The sequence below is a fragment of the Meleagris gallopavo genome, chromosome 2 (assembly GCF_905368555.1).
Source record: "Meleagris gallopavo chromosome 2, MGAL_WU_HG_1.1, whole genome shotgun sequence".
In the NCBI taxonomy this organism is placed as follows: domain Eukaryota; kingdom Metazoa; phylum Chordata; class Aves; order Galliformes; family Phasianidae; genus Meleagris; species Meleagris gallopavo.
Genome location: NC_139405.1, coordinates 11,109,066 through 11,128,103, shown reverse-complemented (window position 1 = coordinate 11,128,103; position 19,038 = coordinate 11,109,066). Strand labels below are relative to the sequence as shown.

General features: G+C 38.3%; 1 long non-coding RNA gene and 1 pseudogene across 9 annotated transcripts in view; one reads left to right on the top strand and one right to left on the bottom strand.

The window, feature by feature from the left end:
- Positions 1-19,038, top strand: part of LOC116216293 (uncharacterized) — a 190,084-nt gene that overhangs the window by 46,079 nt on the left and 124,967 nt on the right. The gene's annotated exons all lie outside the window — the stretch shown is intronic.
- LOC146544864 (uncharacterized) overlaps positions 8,274-19,038 on the bottom strand; it is an 88,984-nt pseudogene continuing 78,219 nt past the window's right edge.

Below are 19,038 nucleotides of genomic sequence, written 5' to 3'. Positions count from 1 at the left end.
AAACTGACAGAGGATGGCATAGCTCAGAGGGTTGTAGAGGATGTGGTTACATCTGAGTGGTGGTTATTGTAAGGCTATAACTGAGCCTCAGGCTCAGTCTAGGGCTGGTTCTATTCAACAATTTTATCAAGGCAGGATGCAGGAGCTGAATGCATCCTTAATAAGTTTGCTGATGATATTAAACTGGGAGATGCTGTTGTCTCTCTGAAGGGACCAGAACCCTTGGATGGGGTTCTAGATACATTGGATCAACCAGAATACAAGCACTTCTATTTTTATATAATGTATAATTGTTATATAAGACTGAGAAAACCTTGTATCTGGCTCATGAAATAGCTTGAAGTGAGCTTGTCTATTATACTAGGCTGTGTAATTTCTGCCAGCAGCAATGTTAATACATTTTGAGGAGGTTAAAGGAAGTATTTAATATTTCTCTCCTGTTTACTTGAAAGCATTTTTTAATGTTTTCCACTGCTTCTGGGCTTATAAATAATCTTTTCTTGTTCCGTTGGAGAGGTCTCCTTCCAGTCTATGTCTTCTTGATACAGACAGAGGGTTCGTGACCTTTGACTCAATGTCTCTTCAGTGATCTCCCTTAAGTGAAGTTTCATGCCCTACTGCTTTCTTTTTCTTATTATTATTGCTTTTTTTTTTTCTTCTTTTTTTTCCCTTCTCTAAGACTCCCTCTTTCTCTGAAGTCCTAGACATTACAGTCTCTTTGGCATTCTGTCACAAGCCTCAGGATAGACTACTGTCTCCCTAAATACTCCTTCTATTCCTCAGTTTATTTCAGGGAGATGGGATCCAGTTACATCTAACTCCATATTTAACCTCTTATTCTGATGGAGGCTAGAAATGAACACAAGAGTGAAAAAGGTAGTGAAGGAAAAAAATATATATGTATAGAGCATTCAAAAGAGCATGGTAATGGTGAGACCTGTCAAAATCTCTCAATAAGGAAAGGTTACTAAGGTCAAGTTAGTTAACAGTGGAAATAGCTTTTCTAAAATAGAAGCAAGTGAACAGGAGAAGAAAATCAGAGGTATAACCTGGGTGGGAATTGAAAATTAGCCACTTGTACTAGGTATTAAGTAGCTGTCTCCAGTCTGACTCTAAATGTCTGGAGTAGACAGAGCAAGCTATGAAAAGAGGTTCCACTCTTAAGGATGGTCACAAGTAAAAGTCAGGGAGGATATGATGTTTGGTTCAGAAATAAAAAATTATATTAAGAACATACTGAAATATATTCAAAAAATATGAGGAAACAGTTAAAATATTCACCATAACTTGCAGTACATGGGAAGCACAGTTAGTGAAATCAATACCTGTTAAAGCACTTTTTTTCCTCCTTTGTGCAAGGATGTTTTAAATAGAAAGTCAACTGTGAAATGAAATATGCTTCTTACTCAGTTGAAATCCCTACTTATCAGGCATTTCACCTACCATGCCATGTACTTCAATATGTGGAATCAAAATTACCATCTGCTAAATCAAATGCAAAAACCAGTGACTCAAGTATATTGCCTAGAAAATCAAATCAATATGAAATTGCATATATTCAGAACTAGTGAATTGTCTGCTTTAAAGTTTCTTTTTTGTTCAAATGCAGAGTTCTAAATGTCCAAATATAAATATGGCTACTTGTTTACACAAGTGTATACGTATGTGTATATATATGTATATATTAAATTATTCAAATTTATATTTTTTCCTTTAGAAATAACGTAAAGCAGCTTAGCTAGGACCTAAGACTGTCTAATACACCTTTTTAAGCATTTAGTAACTTAGAAAGCAATATTATATTTTGAGTAACTGTACTGAAACAAAAATCAAACTATTTACTTGCTCAGTTTTAACCACAAAACAGAACACGTATTTGTATAGAACCACTATATTAGGAGGAATCTTTATGACTTTTTATTTGGTTCCACAGTGAACATAATTGAGAGATTTAACCTTCAGATCAAGATTTCACCTAGCTGTAGAGGGCAGCTTTAAAAAGTATATAGAAGAGATTAAGGTTACTGATATATTATATAAATTATTTTATATATATATATATATATATATAATTATTATTATATTATATGTAAATATTATTATATATAATATTATATAAAGTATCTTGTGAGATAACCATGGGGGTAAAGCCACACTTCTACATAAAGAACTGTGGTAGAAATACTGAATTAGACATGAAAAACCCTGGCTCTATTGCAACATACATTATTGTCTTACTGGACTCTTCCATTGTTGACTAGTTCTATTGGGGAGATGATCACATTTGTATTAGATCTGGTCCTAACGTGAGCTATACAGGCTGCCATTTGCTGAACCTGACAATAAATTCATGTGCATCTTTTTTCTCAGGTGCATTTTCATCTTAAAGTTGTGTAGGGAAAATAGAAGGAAAGAGAAAAGTACAAGGATCAATGCTTATGTTAATACAGAGTGAAAAAGCTATTTCCATCATTACATGGGTTGTTAAAGAAACCAATAAGTTGTGAAATAATTCTTTTATATTCCTTACTGTGTGTGTTCAATATCTCAAGAACCTTTGTGAAATACACTGTATCTACTATTTATCTGGCTTTTTATCCTGAGCTGAGTGCTCAACTCTCTTCCTTCTTGACCAGAAGAGGTTGGAGATCAATATATATATATATATATATAATATTTTTTTTTCCCATGTCATAGCTTTCTTTTGAAATAGTAGTACAGTACATTAATAAAATAGAACCACTGCAGAATAACTGTATGATGTGTAACAGAACTTCTAAGCAACTCTCACCTGATGATTTCATTTCCCTAGGCCAATTTGAAAAGCATGGAAGAACTCCCAAATATTTAAGGAATAAAGTATCATAATCTATTCAATAGCAACTTTCTCTTAAGAATAAATGATATAATTAATCCTTTCCTGTTTATTTGATTGGTAATTTCAGAGCTTCCCTGAAAGGCAGTTTTTAAATATTTAATTTCCTTGCATAAAGTGTCATATAAACGTATTTTGTCTCCTATGGTATTATGATATCTAATAACTGTGAAAAAATGTGTTTATACACATCCTATGTGTCAAAGCTTTCTTGCCTGCATTTACATCCAGGATCAGTGAATTTGTCATTATTTGGAAAAAACTGCGTTAGGTTAAAAATAATGAAAAATGAATCCTTCAGATAACTGAGTGCTTTGTAGAACATTTTTATCTTGGAGTCTGTAATCTGTTGCTCTAATAAAGAGTGCTATTCTGTAAGTTAGTTCTAAGAGTTCTCATTGGGCATGGCCAAACTCTGTAAGGGTGATCATATGATTCAGACACAACTAGACAGAGGTGCTTGGTGCCATGCATGAATCTATAATTCTAAGAGTTCTCGTTAGGCATAGCCAAATTCCCTAAGGTTTGTTGCACGAGTCCATTTAAGCATATCCAGGCCAATAGCACTGAGGAGGGTATTGTATTTAATGCAACAGCATATAATTAAAAGCTTCACAGAAGTCTTGGGTGGAGATATCACTCCCTCTGAAATAAGTGATAGATTTTGATAATGAAAGTATGTTTCCCTAATCTACTGTTTATGTGGCAGGGCTGAATCCAGTTAGGGGTTGATGTTATTACTGCTGGAATTACTGCTTTCTGCTCTCCTTGTTCATGAGAAGTGACTTTGACCATCTTATGAGTGAAGTTTGAAGCTTCAGTATTTCCATCAGGGGTCAAATGAGATACTGCAAGGTATCTGCTTGCATATGGATCTGGAGCAGACTTTTCTGCCTGTTCAGTTTTTAATATTCTGAAGGTGCATGGAAGAAATTGCTAAGAGAATGTGATAGTGATAAATCTTAGCGTAAGTGGCACAGTCAAATCTTGTCTACTTGAGACTAAAATAGCATAGAAGATAAAAGGTGGAAGTTAGTATTCCAAAATGATAACAATTTGCTGTGATATCTTTGTTGCCTTCCTAAACAACCTAGATGGTACTTCACAAGAAGTGCTAGTAAATCCCAGATTGGTTTTTGGTATACTTGTATCTGTGGGACTGAAAAACTTTCATAAAAAGAGTTTAATTCTGCTTCACCTGGATCAGCCTTCCTAATAAAGGGGTTCTGTTGGTGCAAATGCTTGGTTACTGTGAATATCTGTTTGTCACACTTGTTCCTTGCTGGCAAGGTAAGTGGCCTTAAAGTACTTCTGAAGATCAGACGTGACAGCATGAGTGCTTGAGTCCCTTTCCTTTGGCCTCATCTCTCTCTGTGTTATAAAAGTGCATCTCTGCCACTTGAGTCAGTGCCCAAACTGCCGGAATTACAACGCAGACATCTTCAAATACACAAACAGGTGATCTAACAAACAGATAAATCTCTGCTCAATTCCAGAAGACAAAGTCTTAAGGGTAGCATCAGAAATAAAGTTCTGTGCCTGCCTTGCAACATAGCCACAACTGAGATAGTCACATTCAAAATGTGATGATGAGTACTCTTCTTGTTTATTTGCTGATATATGTGGGATGCAATGCAAATGTAAAGATGCACCCACTCTAGCTAGCAATTCATCCTAGGTAGAAACTTAGCAAATTGACTTCTGACTGCCCAGAGGTTTCTTGCCTTACAGTACTTAATCAAGGGCCTAGCCTCCAGTAAGAGTAATAAGCTACATATGCCCTGTGTGTAGCATTTCTTGGGAGGGCTATGAGGAGCTTCTAGTCTAGTGTGTGCCCTACAATTCATGTTTTGTATGTATCTGTCTCTCTTAGCACTGTGTTTGTTTTCCTATATAATGTATGTGGTCCTGACCTGCGTGCCTCAGGTGAAGTTGTGTGGGAGTTCACAGGATGCTGTGAGGCAGCTGGGTTCGTTAGCTGTAAGCTGTTAGAACCATAGCCACTGAAATTGGTAATGTGTTCCTGTTCCTCAGCTCTCTTGGACATCCTAAAATGGGTAGTGATACTGTTTGTTCGCACAGACAGGCTTGTTAGTACTTGTAAAGCTCTGGGTCAGCTCAGTAATTGCACAGACCCACACCACAGCAGCTGTAGTACAACAAAGTGACCACAGAGAGAACAATGGCTTTGAGGGCATCACCACAGCTTCGTGGGGAAATAGTGTATGTTCACAGCATAAACAGCCTTGGAGGGCTGGCTTCTATCTGGATTTTTATTTACAAATGAATAGTTTTGCAATCTTATTGCCTTTCCTTTGACAGGAATCCTATTTTTCCAGGTGAAATTTGTGGAAATGTCCTCATTATATTCAAGTGAATTCCACGTCCCTTGTATGAGTAGGTGTAGGGCATACAAGGGTTCATCTCAGCAGACTCATTGCACTATATGGAAGAGACCTTAACCTGTAAAGTGTTTTACCTTCTCTGACTACTCATGATGCTGTGTTCTGATAACTCAAGATTAATTCTGAAACCTCATGGCAAGTTCTGATACTTTTCTCTGATAACTCATAATGCTGTACAGTGAAATTGGGTTTCAAACCAATGATTGCTTAAGATTCATAGTCTGTATTATAATGTTCTAAGCTGTCACCGGTGAAAGTTTCATATATTTCTTCACATACCCCTAGGAATAGTACATTCTGATAACAAATGGAGTACAAGGGTGTTTATACAGAGGGTATATTTACACCAAAGCAATTCGTCCACTCATAACTGTTTGCAGTGTCTTAGCTATTCTGTGTGACCTTAGTACAGTGAAGTCCTTGGCTAGACTAATGATATTGATTAGCATCCCAGCATGGTTGATCAGGGAATGCTTTTTGCAAGTGATATGGTTTGCTAAGTTATAGATTTGATTTAATAGGTAAGGGATCCAAATAACTTGGTTGTGACTTTAATGCAGTATACAGCATCTCTAATTTGTTAAGTCATTAATCTGCTGGGTTTAACTAAGTAACAGATTGCAGCTCTCGTCAGCTCCAGAAATAAAATGAGGTAGAGTCCAGATGCTCTCTACATGGCATACCCTTTCTCAGTAATTGCTTTGCTCAGGTGATTTAAATTTCTAGTTGTGGCTCATCCCTTAAAGTGCCACTATTAAGAGCAGATATTTAATGCGAGGCAGGACTTAAAAGATTTGCTATTCATCAAGTTTGTCTTGAAAAGTAAGGTATCCGTAAGCAGCGCACTACTTCTTGGCATATAGATTCATTGCTGAAAAGTTGATATTACCTACAGTTTTATAAATTTGCCTGATCCTAGTCTACATAATTATGCAGAATTCAGATGTGTTAGTTGTTTGTTTGTTTTTTAAATGAAATCCTTAATAGCTTTTGCTACAGTAGTTTCATACGTTTGTGGCCAACAGAACCTCTGATTGTTCTTTTGTTCTTAATAATGCTTGTTCTCATAGCTGAGAGTGGATACTTCTAAATGTCAGTCTGAAGTTTGTCTAATGTCCAGTTGAGTGAAAATCTCTTCCAATATTGTCACTCAAATTTTAATAACATTGGTAGTACACTGAAGAAATAGGATGTTCAGAGGATGATAGATTTTCCAAAGACCATCCAGGACTCTTCAAAAATATTATGACCGAAATAGTCTTAGCAAGGCTTTGTCAATTAAAAGTTTTTACATTTTCCTGAAAAGATATTGACAAATTAATTTTCTAAGTATTGATGAGAATGGCGACTGAGAGATGTCAAAAATCATTCTTACAGGACATATATTGTCCCTTAGCATTAAAAAGTTACAGTTTTTATCTGAAGGCAGTGAGTGATCAGTGATGTTACAGAAACAAACAGGTTCCCTTCGTTTTTTAAATAAATTATCTACCTTACATTTTTATTGTAACCTAATGTGGTATTATCCATAAATGAAATTGATATTGGAAGAATCATAGTCATATACGATACTGGCTAAATCTCTTTGCATTTGAGAGGTCTAAATATTGTACAATTAAACAACGTACAGTGCATGCAGAAATAAAAATTTCAACCTAAAAGTTTTATGAAGAAAATTGAGTTTACTGGAGTAAAACTGAAAATTAATATCTGACAAGAAATCTAAGTGGAAAGCACATTTTCTTTATACTCTTTTTGCTGGCTCTCTTCATTCTGAACTGAATTAAAGACACATTTTTAAGTACGCTTTACCACAGTGAGGGAGTGAGAGTGTATTTATTATTCTAGGAGAGAAGTGATCAAAACAAACAAATATTGTGCTGAGATGCTGATAGGAAGTTGGAGGAGAGAGAGCAATGTATAGAGGGAGATTTGAATTCCAGATGAAATAGTCCACGGAATTTAGAAATGTAAATTCAATTTGGGGAAATGAATCCCAGTGCTGAGAGCTGGCACAAGCCCTAGGCACCCTTCAGGCCTGCTTAAGCCCTCTGTGAAGGCCAATTAGCTGCATAGCATGAATTTTCAGTTCCAGATAAATATACATTTTACAAACAGTCTGCTGAACAAGAGTTATTTCTTGGACAAGTTTGTGAATAATTTTAAAAATTTGAAGAACTCAGTCATTGTTAAAAACCATTTATGACAGTTTACAAATAGGTGGGTAATAAAGAGACAAATTTAAGAAAAATTTGTCAAGAAAGGTGATTACTCTAGCTGTTAAGGAAACATACTTCATAGTAGGGGAAATGAGAACTTGGCCTGCCTTCGTGGTGCACAACGTCTCTAAAACTTCTTTTGTATGTCAAGGTGAAATTTTTGCTATTTTAATTTTTCAATGGGCACCTGGCAGTTGGTGCAGATGTTGCTGAGGCCTTTTTCTACCCTTCAGTACTGCCCTGCAGCCAGAGGCAGTGGCACCTCTACTGCCTCCATGCTCCCTTTGCCTCCAGTGCCCAGTGCTGAGCAAAGGCTGTGCCTAGGCTTGTCCCTATCCCTAAGACCCTGGGCAGGGACCTCACTCCAAAGGGCAAAGGTGTTCTGCGCTGGGAAAAGCAGGAGAGCACAAAGTCTCGGGGCAGATTCTGAAGTACCAAAAATGGAGAGGCACTTACTGTTTTTACCTTATTATTATTATTTTGTATTGTCCCTTTGAGATGTTTATTGTCCTGTCTTGGAAAAAAAGTCTATATGGAGCAACTGGAATGGACTTTCCTGTTGAACTTCAGCCCTTTATTCTGTCCAAACGAAAGTCATTGTCTTCTCCACAGGAACAGCAGCCTCTGTAGCTTCTCTGACACCTTCTGGAGGCTGCAGGGACAGAGGCTTTCCACACAACGACACAGCAGACACCAGTCCCTGTCCTGCCCTCTTTCTCAGTGCTCACCAGGATACTGCAGGGAGCTTGAGGCTTGTTGTCCCATCCCAGCAGCTCAGAGGACACCAGTCCTAATCCTGCTTTCTTTCTCAGAGCTCTCCTGGAGGCTACAGGAAGCTCGGGGCCATTTGCTGAACTCCTCCTGTTGTCCCAGCACAGCAGCTCAGAGGACTCCAGTGTCTATCCAAGTTGTTCACTTTTCCTCAGAACTCAGGAAAGAAGAGGTTGAGGGGTCTTGGGAAGGATGAGAATGGGAAGGAAGAGTGATAGGGAGCAGCAGCTGATACAGAGTCTCTCTGGCAGATGATGACATTTCAACGTTGAGATGGAAATAGAAAGCATCTAGTACACTGCCAATGGATGTGGCAACGTTTCCAGGCAAGCATGATGTTACAGTGCTTGCCCAGCCCTGATGAAGTTGAATCCACCTCCATTGGTTCTTCCTGTGGAGGTAGATCCACCTCCGTGGGTTCAACATCACCTTCAGGTGGATCAGCATCCTTTGGCTTGGGTTCAGTGCTGCTCCTCAGAAGCCTAAGCTTCTTTGGTGGAGGAAGATCCATCCTCCTCCACAAAAGCTTCTACCCCGGGAGGGGAGATTCTACCTCAATTGCTTCTTGTGCCAAAAGTCTGCCACCAAGATGCAAGTCAGTTAGCAATTGGTATTCTGTTAGCAGGGCCCCAGTATTTGTAGTGGGAATCCAGGAGGTGGTTCATGACATGATTAAGTCATGGCAGCCTGACCCTAAGAATGTCCCATGACAACTAAAACATGGCTGTGTTGGGCAAGGGGAGGCTATGACCTAACAGTTGCCCTAGTTGCCACGAGTAGGATTCTGCAGGACTCCGTTTTTGAAGCAGTTCTCTTTAATGTTTTCATCAATAACTCCAATAAATATATAGAAATAATAATATTAAGTAAATTTGTGTGTGATTCTAAATTGGGAGGAATGATGACTCCCCCGAGGGTAGAGAGACCTGGCACCAGGATCTTGACAAATTTGTGGATGGTCAGCATCTGCTTGAAGAAGAGCGCATGCTGGATTCTTCACCTGGGTTGGGACAGCCCTGGCTCTATGTACATACTGGGGAACGAGAGGCTGGAGAGCAGCCTCATGGAAAGGGATCTGGGGGCTCTGAGTGGCAGCAAGATGAATGTGAGCCAGCAGAGTCCCCTGGCAGCCCAAAGGGCCAACAGGCCCAATGCTGCCACCAGGCGAGGGAAGGGGCTGTCCCCTCTGCTCTGTGCTGTGCGCACTCATCTGCATTGGGTACAGTCTGGGTGCTGCAACATAAGAAGGATGAAAAATTGTTAGAGAGTGTTCAAAGCAGGGCTATGAAGATGGTGAAGAGCCCAGAGGGCAAGATGGATTAGGAGCAGCTGAGGGCCCTGGGCTTGCTCAGCCCAGAGCAGAGGAGGCTGAGCTCTGCTCTCTGGTGACAGCAACAGGGTTCGAGGGAACGGCATGGAGCTACGTCAGGAGATGGGTATGTGGGGATAAGGGAGAATTTCTGCACCAGAGGGCAGTGGGCATGGCCCTGAGCTGCCAGAACTCAAGGAGCATTTGGACAGTGCCCTCAGACGTAGAGTTTGGATTTGAGTGGTGCTGTGTGGAGCCTGGAGTTGGCTTTGATAATCCTTGTGGGTTACTTCTGACTCGGGATGTTCTATGAATTCAGTATTTTCCTCCTAGAGGAAAAAAATGATCTCAGCTTTGGCGAAGTCCATGGTCAGAGTGGAATTTTATGGTGCGAGAGTCCAGGGGTAGGCTTTATACTCACCTACAGAGATATACTTTGTTGGTGGAGGACATGACTACGTGAGCCTAAGCTAAGGCCTACATGCTGTGGTGTGTGTTTTACTGACAATAATCTGTCACTGTCCTTGACAGAGTCAGCAAGAATAGGGAGATGCATAAGCACAACAAGAGCTGTATTAGCAAAAGAGCAAGAAGTTACAATTTAGGGTGAGGTAAAAAGTTCCTTATTGCCAACGAATCAGAGTAGAAATTTAGGTGTGTGGTTGCCTCGTGCCATCCATATACTAACCAATCGATTAGGGAGGCGTTGCACATGATTCACACCTGCATCCAATCAAAAGTATGCTTTATATTATTTAAGAGTTGTATTTTTTTCCAATAAACTGTCTCTGTTATCACTTTTATAAAGTGCCAGAGTCCGTTCTTTTTCTCCCGACACTCACCCTTTTCCCTTATGGGAAGGTCAGTAAGAGCTTGACCCAAAGAATCTAGAATCAATTCTAAAGAAATTAGAAGGTACAAGAATATTCATTTTCTTTTTACAAGTAGGATGAAGTAAACCTTTATAGTTCTGTGGTTAACGATATGGGATACACACCAAGATGTACTCATATTTGTGCTTTCGTTCACATTTACTTTGGCAAGAGGCATACTTCTTTTCAGGTTAAACAGAGCAACTAGAAAACATTTTTTTTTTAATTTATTTTAATTTTTATAAATCAACCTGAAAGAAGTACTTCTACTTATCCTAATTTCTAGTTATATTTAATTCATGGCTCACTTACGTTCATTTGTCCTTGTGCCAGTATTTTACTTGTTACTTATGTAACTTTTCTCTCACTTCATGTTTACATGCCCCGATGTTTTTATAGGGAACAGTTCATATCCCTTCTCAGACATTGTTTTGAGGAGCTGAACAAACAAAACTCTTGTAAGATGGATTATCATTTATATTGTTCAAGCTCACTTGTTTACCATGAGGCTATTTTTGTACTGGTTTGCACTTTAATTCTTCTTTGACTTCCTTATTTATTAGGAACAAACAAGAAAAATGAAATTGAAAAAAAAAAAACCAGACAGTATTTTCTGTGCCGGAGTGGACCTGGGACCCATGATATTGTATTTGTAAATGACTACTGGATAAACATGTGCATGGGCGATAGAATTATACTGCTTGAGAGTTTTTGGGATGGGTTCTTTTCATGATGATGTTAGAAAGTAGCATTTGCAAATTCATATCAGGAAACGCCAACTCAGGAAAACTGTTCCTATTAAAGGCTAAACTGAGTAAGATCCTTTGTGTAAATTCAGCAGGGAAAATTTCTGAATTCCATAGCTGTAGAGACTACTTACTGCAGATGCAAAATTATTTCCTCACTGTATGTTAAGCTTACAAAGATGCTGCAGAGCCAAAAGCACAATTTCTCTTCTGATGGCTGTTCCAAAACTTTGACTTGCATTTATTCTCCCAGACTGGAACATGACTGTGATAAAAAGCCTAATGTAGAAAATACTTTTACAATTACCTTTGTGCAAATGGCAATGCCCCCTTTCCTTCTGCCAACCATCCTTGCTAGCACTGACACCTCACTGGGGACGAGAGGTCACTCTGTCTTAGGAGCGATTAATTTGGCAGAAGCATATATAATCTCATGTAGGAGGATGAGAAGATCACAATTATAGCTGTATAAGACCCAACAGAGATCTGATTAGCAATAGATATTAATCCTCAGGTGGGACAGGCTTCTTCTTGTTTGAGTTTTGCGCTATTCCTAGACTATTCCTTCTTCAAAATTCATGAACAGCAAGAAATGAGGTTTTGGACACTACAATGTAGGACACAGAGAATAGCTCAGAACCAGTAGTAGCGGGGAGCTCTATGCAGCTTTGTACAGTGTCTCAATAAACCAGCCCTGCTTAAGTCCATTTGATCTAATTGGTTTTGGGTTGATCAAAAGATTTATAGCCTCAAATGCACGTCCACTCAAAGATGGCTACACTATTTTCAAACTCTTTCATAGCACCTTACTATCGTGTGAATTTATCGACTCAAAGATAGCAGAATGCACTGTACATAGTACTTTGTTGCTTGATACAGATATACGTTAGCTCATGTCTTTATGTTGCTGATATTACTAATTCAATTGATACTAATTTTCTAGAGTGGCTATTTTGCCTATCTGGTTAGGTTAGATTATATGCAAAGAAGACATTTGGACTCCACAATAAACTAACAAATAACTGTATAGTACAAAGAAATTTTTCTTATGTGACAAAATAAAAGGATGTAGATAAGTAGAAATAATCAGACATTTTCTTCCCCTTCTCACAATGTCTTAAATGTTCAGAGTAGCTCAAACTAGAAATTCTGGTATTTCATAAGTAGAGGTTATGTGTAATTATAATAATACCATATTCACTAAAATGTCATCTGTGAAATGTTTTATTAGCTGGAGGTTTCAGTAAATCTTAGATGACAATAAAAAAGGATTTCAGAGCCTCATCTTCACCTACTACTTAAGGATCTCTCTTTGTACTGCTTTTGTATCCATGCTTTTAAGTAATTTCTTTAGATCCTTTTTTGTTTGTGCATTTTAAAAACAACAATGACAACAACAACAAATGTTTAGAGTCAGTATGCTGGATGAAACTGAAGGGGAGGCACTGGCAAGATGGGGATTAAACAGCAGGAGACTCGGTGCTGCCAGCTGTCTTGGGACTTCCACAGGAACTGTAGCTTCACAGGGATGCTCCTGGAACCACTGCTGCTTCTTTCTTGGGACTCAGATAAGGAGCAGATTGCAGATTTTTCCAGAGAAAAAGAAATCATGTAATCACCAGATGTTAGGACTTCACTTGTTAATCATCACAGTGCTGTGCTTTATCTCATACTGTGTAGATCTTAACAAAATATAATATAGCATATTTGGCAAGTAGAATAGTTACTGTATAAAGTTTGTACAAATTTGCAGCATACAATTATAGTGAGCAATTCCCAAACATCAATACGTTGTATTTGGTATTAAGTTTCAGAAAGGTCATCAGTCTACAAGAAGCAGAGAAAGCCCTGCAGCCTTCCATTCCTTGGCTTGGCACTAGCAGCCAGCCTGTCAAACTTGGCCTTTAGAGACAGATTTGACCTATGGTAAGACAAGTAGTTCAACTGGTGCCTCTCTGGTGGAAGCCACTTGATAGGCGGCAGATCAGAGAGCTTCTTTAAATATTTTCTTGAGCAAGCTTTTATGCAGGTTTCTGTATTCATTTTGTCTTAGCCATCACTTTAGTTCAGAAACACTGCTGGCCCAATTCCCTTCTCATACTTGTGTAACCCTACTGACTTTGACAGTGCTGGTCTGAACACCAGTGTCAATGAATTAAACAGCAGATACTCTATTTCTAAATAAGTGAGTGAGTCACTGCAGAAAATATTTTGATATAAGATGGGCACTCGACCAATTTGCTTAGACTAAACTAGGTCGGAGTGCATCAGCAACCCCATGCTGATCCTTTCTCTACGCATTTTAGCTGACAAAGCAGTTCACCCAACAGAAATTCGCTCATTTGCCCATACCCTTACTCTGCAAATAGCCTCATCGATGTCATGGAGTAAGGTGCAAAGAATTTCTTTTGGAGTCTGATCTGCTGCAACTGTAAATGAGCATGCGACTTGGGTTACTTGTGCACTTTGGGGTGAAATCAGACACATTTCTGCATATTCCTTGGCCTCTGAGTGTGGAAGTACAACCACAATCTGAGTGTTCTATATGAGTGCTCTATATGAGAGCTAAAAAGACATGAGACTTTTTCAGCTCTTTGGTGCGCTACCCAGAAAGCAATGGGAAATGACACTGCTGATGGCTTTCCAACTTAAAATTAGCATATCTACTTTGCCTAGCCTGTGAGTCGACAAAATTGTCTAATTAGTAAACTAGGCTTAAAGTAGCATGGTGCTTTTTATGGATTTTTCTGGAATGCACAGTGCTTCTTTTCTAGAAAGAAATGTGAAGAAAGAAGCATAAATAGACGTTGGATATTATTAAAATGTTATGTTTTGTTTTGTTTTGATTTTTGGTGATCTTCATTTCGAAAATAGACAAGTTGATTTAAACGTTTTTCCCTTTAACTGACAATAAATGTGATGTTTTTTTAAGGAATGAGTGTTCTATAAGGGAAGCACTGACAAGCTGTCTCATTGCTTGAGACTCCCTGGATATCAAAACAGTTATTTTAAATGCCTGATCTACAAAAGAACTTTTGTTTCCCAATCCAAAACAATAAATAATTCTTTCTAGTATGTGGTTTCATTTTTCACATTATTTAGCAGCCTGGCATTTTAGTAATGGCTGCACAATAATAGACTGTCGCAAGTCAGCAGAAAGCCTATAGGTGTCTCTCTGCGTTGCTCTTCATTTTTTCCCCCTCATCTCTGTATCTCTCAGGTGACTTGATACATCATTACTTTTGTAACTTAAGAGAGAACACATTGCACTTCTGACCTTAGGAGTAAAATATGTTCTCATTATAAGTGAGAACAGCTACCCAAATGCCTCTTCTTTTTTATTTTTTTAACGTACCCAAATGAGAATCTTCAATTAATAGTTGCTTCCACAGCTTAATGTGAATCCAAACTCTGAACATAGATCTAATTCAGATTCTTTTTATATTAAATAATATGGGATGAACAGGAGGTGATGTCAATCCTTGATTACCACTAATAACACCGTTCTAATTGCCCTGAATATCTCATGGTAGCTGTCAGTGAGGTGATGTTCATATGTATATGACAAACTTTGGTATGCTGTGCAAACCTATTGCTAGCAGGACAACCGTCTGTCCTGTGGACTGATAGGCATTTTCTGATTCTTATAGGAGAAAGTCCTGCATAATGTGTAATATAGGACACGTGAAATATAATCACATGAATGGGGACAATAGGATGATTATTTATACTGTAAGGGAATAGAAGTTTCAGAAGTAGCAGCACAACTAGAGTGATTCATTAGCTAATTAGCAGCATCAATAATACGGGGCAATCTTCAATAAATATTTGCTATTTAAAAGATATTTTTTGAAGAGGCTAAAATTTGACAGATTTTAGTTCAATATCATTTCGTCAGTTCACCTGCACAGTGAAGCTTAAATGGATTAAGTTGATCTTCTTTTCCCATTATTTGCTTTTTTTCTGTTTTCTTACCAGAAGCATGACATGAATGTAAAAGTGTCATGCTGGATAAACTTTCATTATATCAGAAAGCCTGATTAGAAAGTAAAGAACAGCTGGGCTACATATTTTATGAGCTTCCTTTTAAAGAAAGCTTTTTGAGCATACTGCTGTCAGTTGGTATTTCTCAGGTTTCCTTTGCTTTCAGTCACCCAATGTGTCTTTCTAATATGGCATAGAGAACTTTCCATACAAAAAAATGTGTTGAAAAACAAGGTTCACTTTAATGCATAGACTTCTCCCCCCCCCCCCCCCCCCCCCCCGCCCTGTAAATGCCTCTTTGTCTGCCTAGATCTTATGCTGCTATTTGGGAATGTTCATCCTTGAAATACTGGATCCTTCTGGAGTTTCATAACCTGCTGGTAGCTGTGCTTCCACCGAATGACTGTCAAAGATATTCTGGTAGTACAGACAACACTGGTATCACAAGAGTGATCTTGGAATATTGTTTTGAGCCTGCAAAATGCTGCTAATAGACTGTGGGTAAAACTGAATTGAGGGTACACTACAGGACTTGGAATAGAGTTTGGATGACTTCGTGTAGAAGAAGGCTCCTTAGTACTTATTACAGTGTCATGTCATTTATTCCCATCCATTTTGGTTCTCGCACAGAACCAAGAGTAAGGGCAGTGGTTGGTGCCCTTCACTTATTTTTCTCAACTCCATTAGCCTATCTCTTGCTCCCCGCCACCCTCTCCTTCCTGCCTGACTCAGGAAGCTTCTTTCTAATTTGTTTTTGCTCTCAGCTACCTTCTAAAGGCTGCTACATAATTCACATGTATATAAGGAGGATGAAATAATGTTGAAATAGGGAGGCAGGCCAAATTGCAAAATCTTATTTTATTCTGTGCATGTGGCATAGCCCAAAAATGGCTACATGACAGAGACAGTTGAAGTGTCTCTCTGCTTCTTAGAAGCTGGGTGAGCGTCATGGCACAGACAGGGAGATTGTTAAAAAGAGTATTTTCAGACCGAATTTTGCAGAAATTGAATCAAAAGTCAACTGTGCCAAAGCAGAAGAGACATCGTCATGGAATACAGACAGAGATGTCAAATTCACATGCTGTCACATTCCTTTTTTAATTGTCACATGATAATTACGCTTTCTCCATTCACAACTGGAAAATTCAGAAGTTGGCTCTGGTTATACATAGAAATTTTGTATCTTTTAGCATTTTTTAGTACATAGGCAAATTGGTTTGTTTACGGTGAACCTGGAAGTCTTTCAGAAAGGAAGCAAGGTTGCATTTTGGAATCCTACAACATAAAATGCACATCAGGACTAAATCTTATGCTGCAGGGTTTTCTATTCAGCAGCCCCTTTTCAATATAGAAAACATGGTCAGATATTTTTAGCACACTCTCTGCAGCCCTTCCCTCCATTTTTCTAGATGCAAGCACTTTGTCTTGGAAGCGTGGCTGCAGGAAATTCCTTCATTGTCACTTCTGCCCATAATGAGCCCTTCTTTTACAGGAGTTGTAACAGTTTGCAGTGTTAACACTGATTAGCGCTAATCCTAAATTACCTAATTCCTTAACCAGCCCCTCCCAAGTGCCCATGAGGTCTGCCTGATTTTTGTTTTATTTTGGTTTTAACTGATAAACAGCTGGGCATCTCAGTTTTAGAAAATGTGTCACAGCTTTGTGGTAACTCCTAGTGGTTTGTCACTGACATCTTATCAATGATGCAGCCCAGGAATAATGAACATCGTAACCTTCCTACACATTTTATTGATATTATCGTGCTTTCATTGATTGCCCGCCACTGCAATGGAGTCGTTGTGATATATGGTCTTCTACCACTTTTTCTGGGAAGGCCTTGTACACAACTGGACTCGTGAGCATTACCCCATCAAACTCATTATCAGGTGAAAAAGAGCAGGAAGAGAAAAGAGGGTAAAAGGGAACAAAGAGATAAAAAAGGATCTAAGTCATTTTATGAGATTGCCAGAGATAGGGAGACTAGCTCGTGAGACAGCTCAGAGAGCATCTGGAGGAGGCATCTTGTTGCTGTTTCACATATATAAGGTGACAGAGCCTGAGCCTTCTTGAAGAAGGGTGTGAAATGACTTACTGATGGAGTCTAGTTCACGAGAGGCTAAGGCACTGAGAAGTTGATGGAAAAGAGGCAGTAGGAGGGGATTTGTACTGAGAAGAGTGCTCTTGCACTAGAGTGAAGCATATGGGCTTATATTTGGTCTGAAGCACCCACTCACAAACCTAACTTGAGATAGGACTAAACAAATACAGGATAAAAATATTTAAGATGTAAAATGGAGAATTAATCACAATATGAAGATGTTTGGTACTCCACTACTAATACACTTTCTTAAGAATATGCCAGTTTCTTCCAACACAGAAAAAGAACGTGACTAGGTTCATCATTGCTAAGTACATGTGTACATAAGTTTTTTGTAAACAGTAGGTTAACAAAGAAGGTACTGACTTTATGAGTAAACATAACAGTTCAAAGACATTTTAGTTAAATAAAATATACTTTTATTTCTTTCCTAGAAAATAAGAGCAAATAAATCATGTTCTCTTGAATAATTTTATTTGTTCCTGCCATAATGAAATATGTTTGCATCCATTTTTAAAATACTGATCTAGAATGCAGTTCAGAAACATTCAGGTTCACAAAAACTTCTAGTTTTGAAATTTGAGTGTATCTACACCTGCTATTTAATATTATTTTCAAGCTGCCTGTTGTTATGGGCACAAACTATTGGGGAGGAGAGAAAGCAGAGAAGGTGGAGGTGGCTGAAGGAGTATGGCTAACATACTGTGAAGTGGAAGTTTTGCAATGTAATTTATACTAGTAATATTAACTCTGTGATCTTCTGCTATTAGGAGCATGCAGTGAGAATGGTTTGCAGCAGTAAATGAGCAGATTTAGAGATGAAGAAGAAATAGCAGGCTAAAACTGGCTGCTGCATTATTGATCATTTAGAATTTCTGACTTTTGATTTGTATGACTGACTTTTCCCACAGACCTTTGCTAAGCTTTGCCACTATGAGAAACTATTTCTCATTAATGGTTTTTGAGAAATGCCTCATAATAAGGAGTGTGGATATTCTAATTCCAGTTTTAAAGCGCCTCCTTTCAAATTGATTCTTTCCATTTTGAGAATGCATTAATTGAATCCAAAATAAGGTGGTTTTTCTCTTTTCTCTTTTTTTTTTTTACTTTATTTCTTCCCCCACACCATTTCTCCTAGATGGGTGTCCCAACAGGAATAGTCAGTCTGCTCTCATCTCGAGCTCCAGCTTAATCCAAATTAGTGCAGCTCTATTGAGGAATTTCGTGGAATCAAAGTTTCCATGGTCAAAAGAAAGTCAGGCTAAGAGCAATATCATTTACACTGTAAAATATAAGCAACATCACTTTGTTTTACAGCAAGAGCAGTGAGATCTCAGGTGGTAAGGATTTCAAAAACACACTGCAGTAGTAGAAAGATGAACTCTTGTGTCTGGTTCTACTTATCTAGCTTTCTGTAATTTAACCTAGCAAACAGGCAAGAGCCTTTCAAAACAGTGCCTATACAAAGTAGTGTATGGAGTTTTCTTTTGACTTCCAAGATTAAGAGAGCTTTAAAAAGTTTGTTCATTAATAGTTTTGTTCCAGATACTTCCAATAATGTTAAAAATAGCAAAACCCAATGCCCCAAGCCTGTTCCTGTTTAAAATATTACTGGTGGCCATCAACTAGTACTACAGGGGTTTTATTCATTAAAATACTTTAATAGAGCCCCAAATAATTATTTTCAAGAGTGTCTGAAGGGCACTAGAGATCAGTAACAAACAATAAATTAACTGAAAAGGATTTTTACATAACGTCA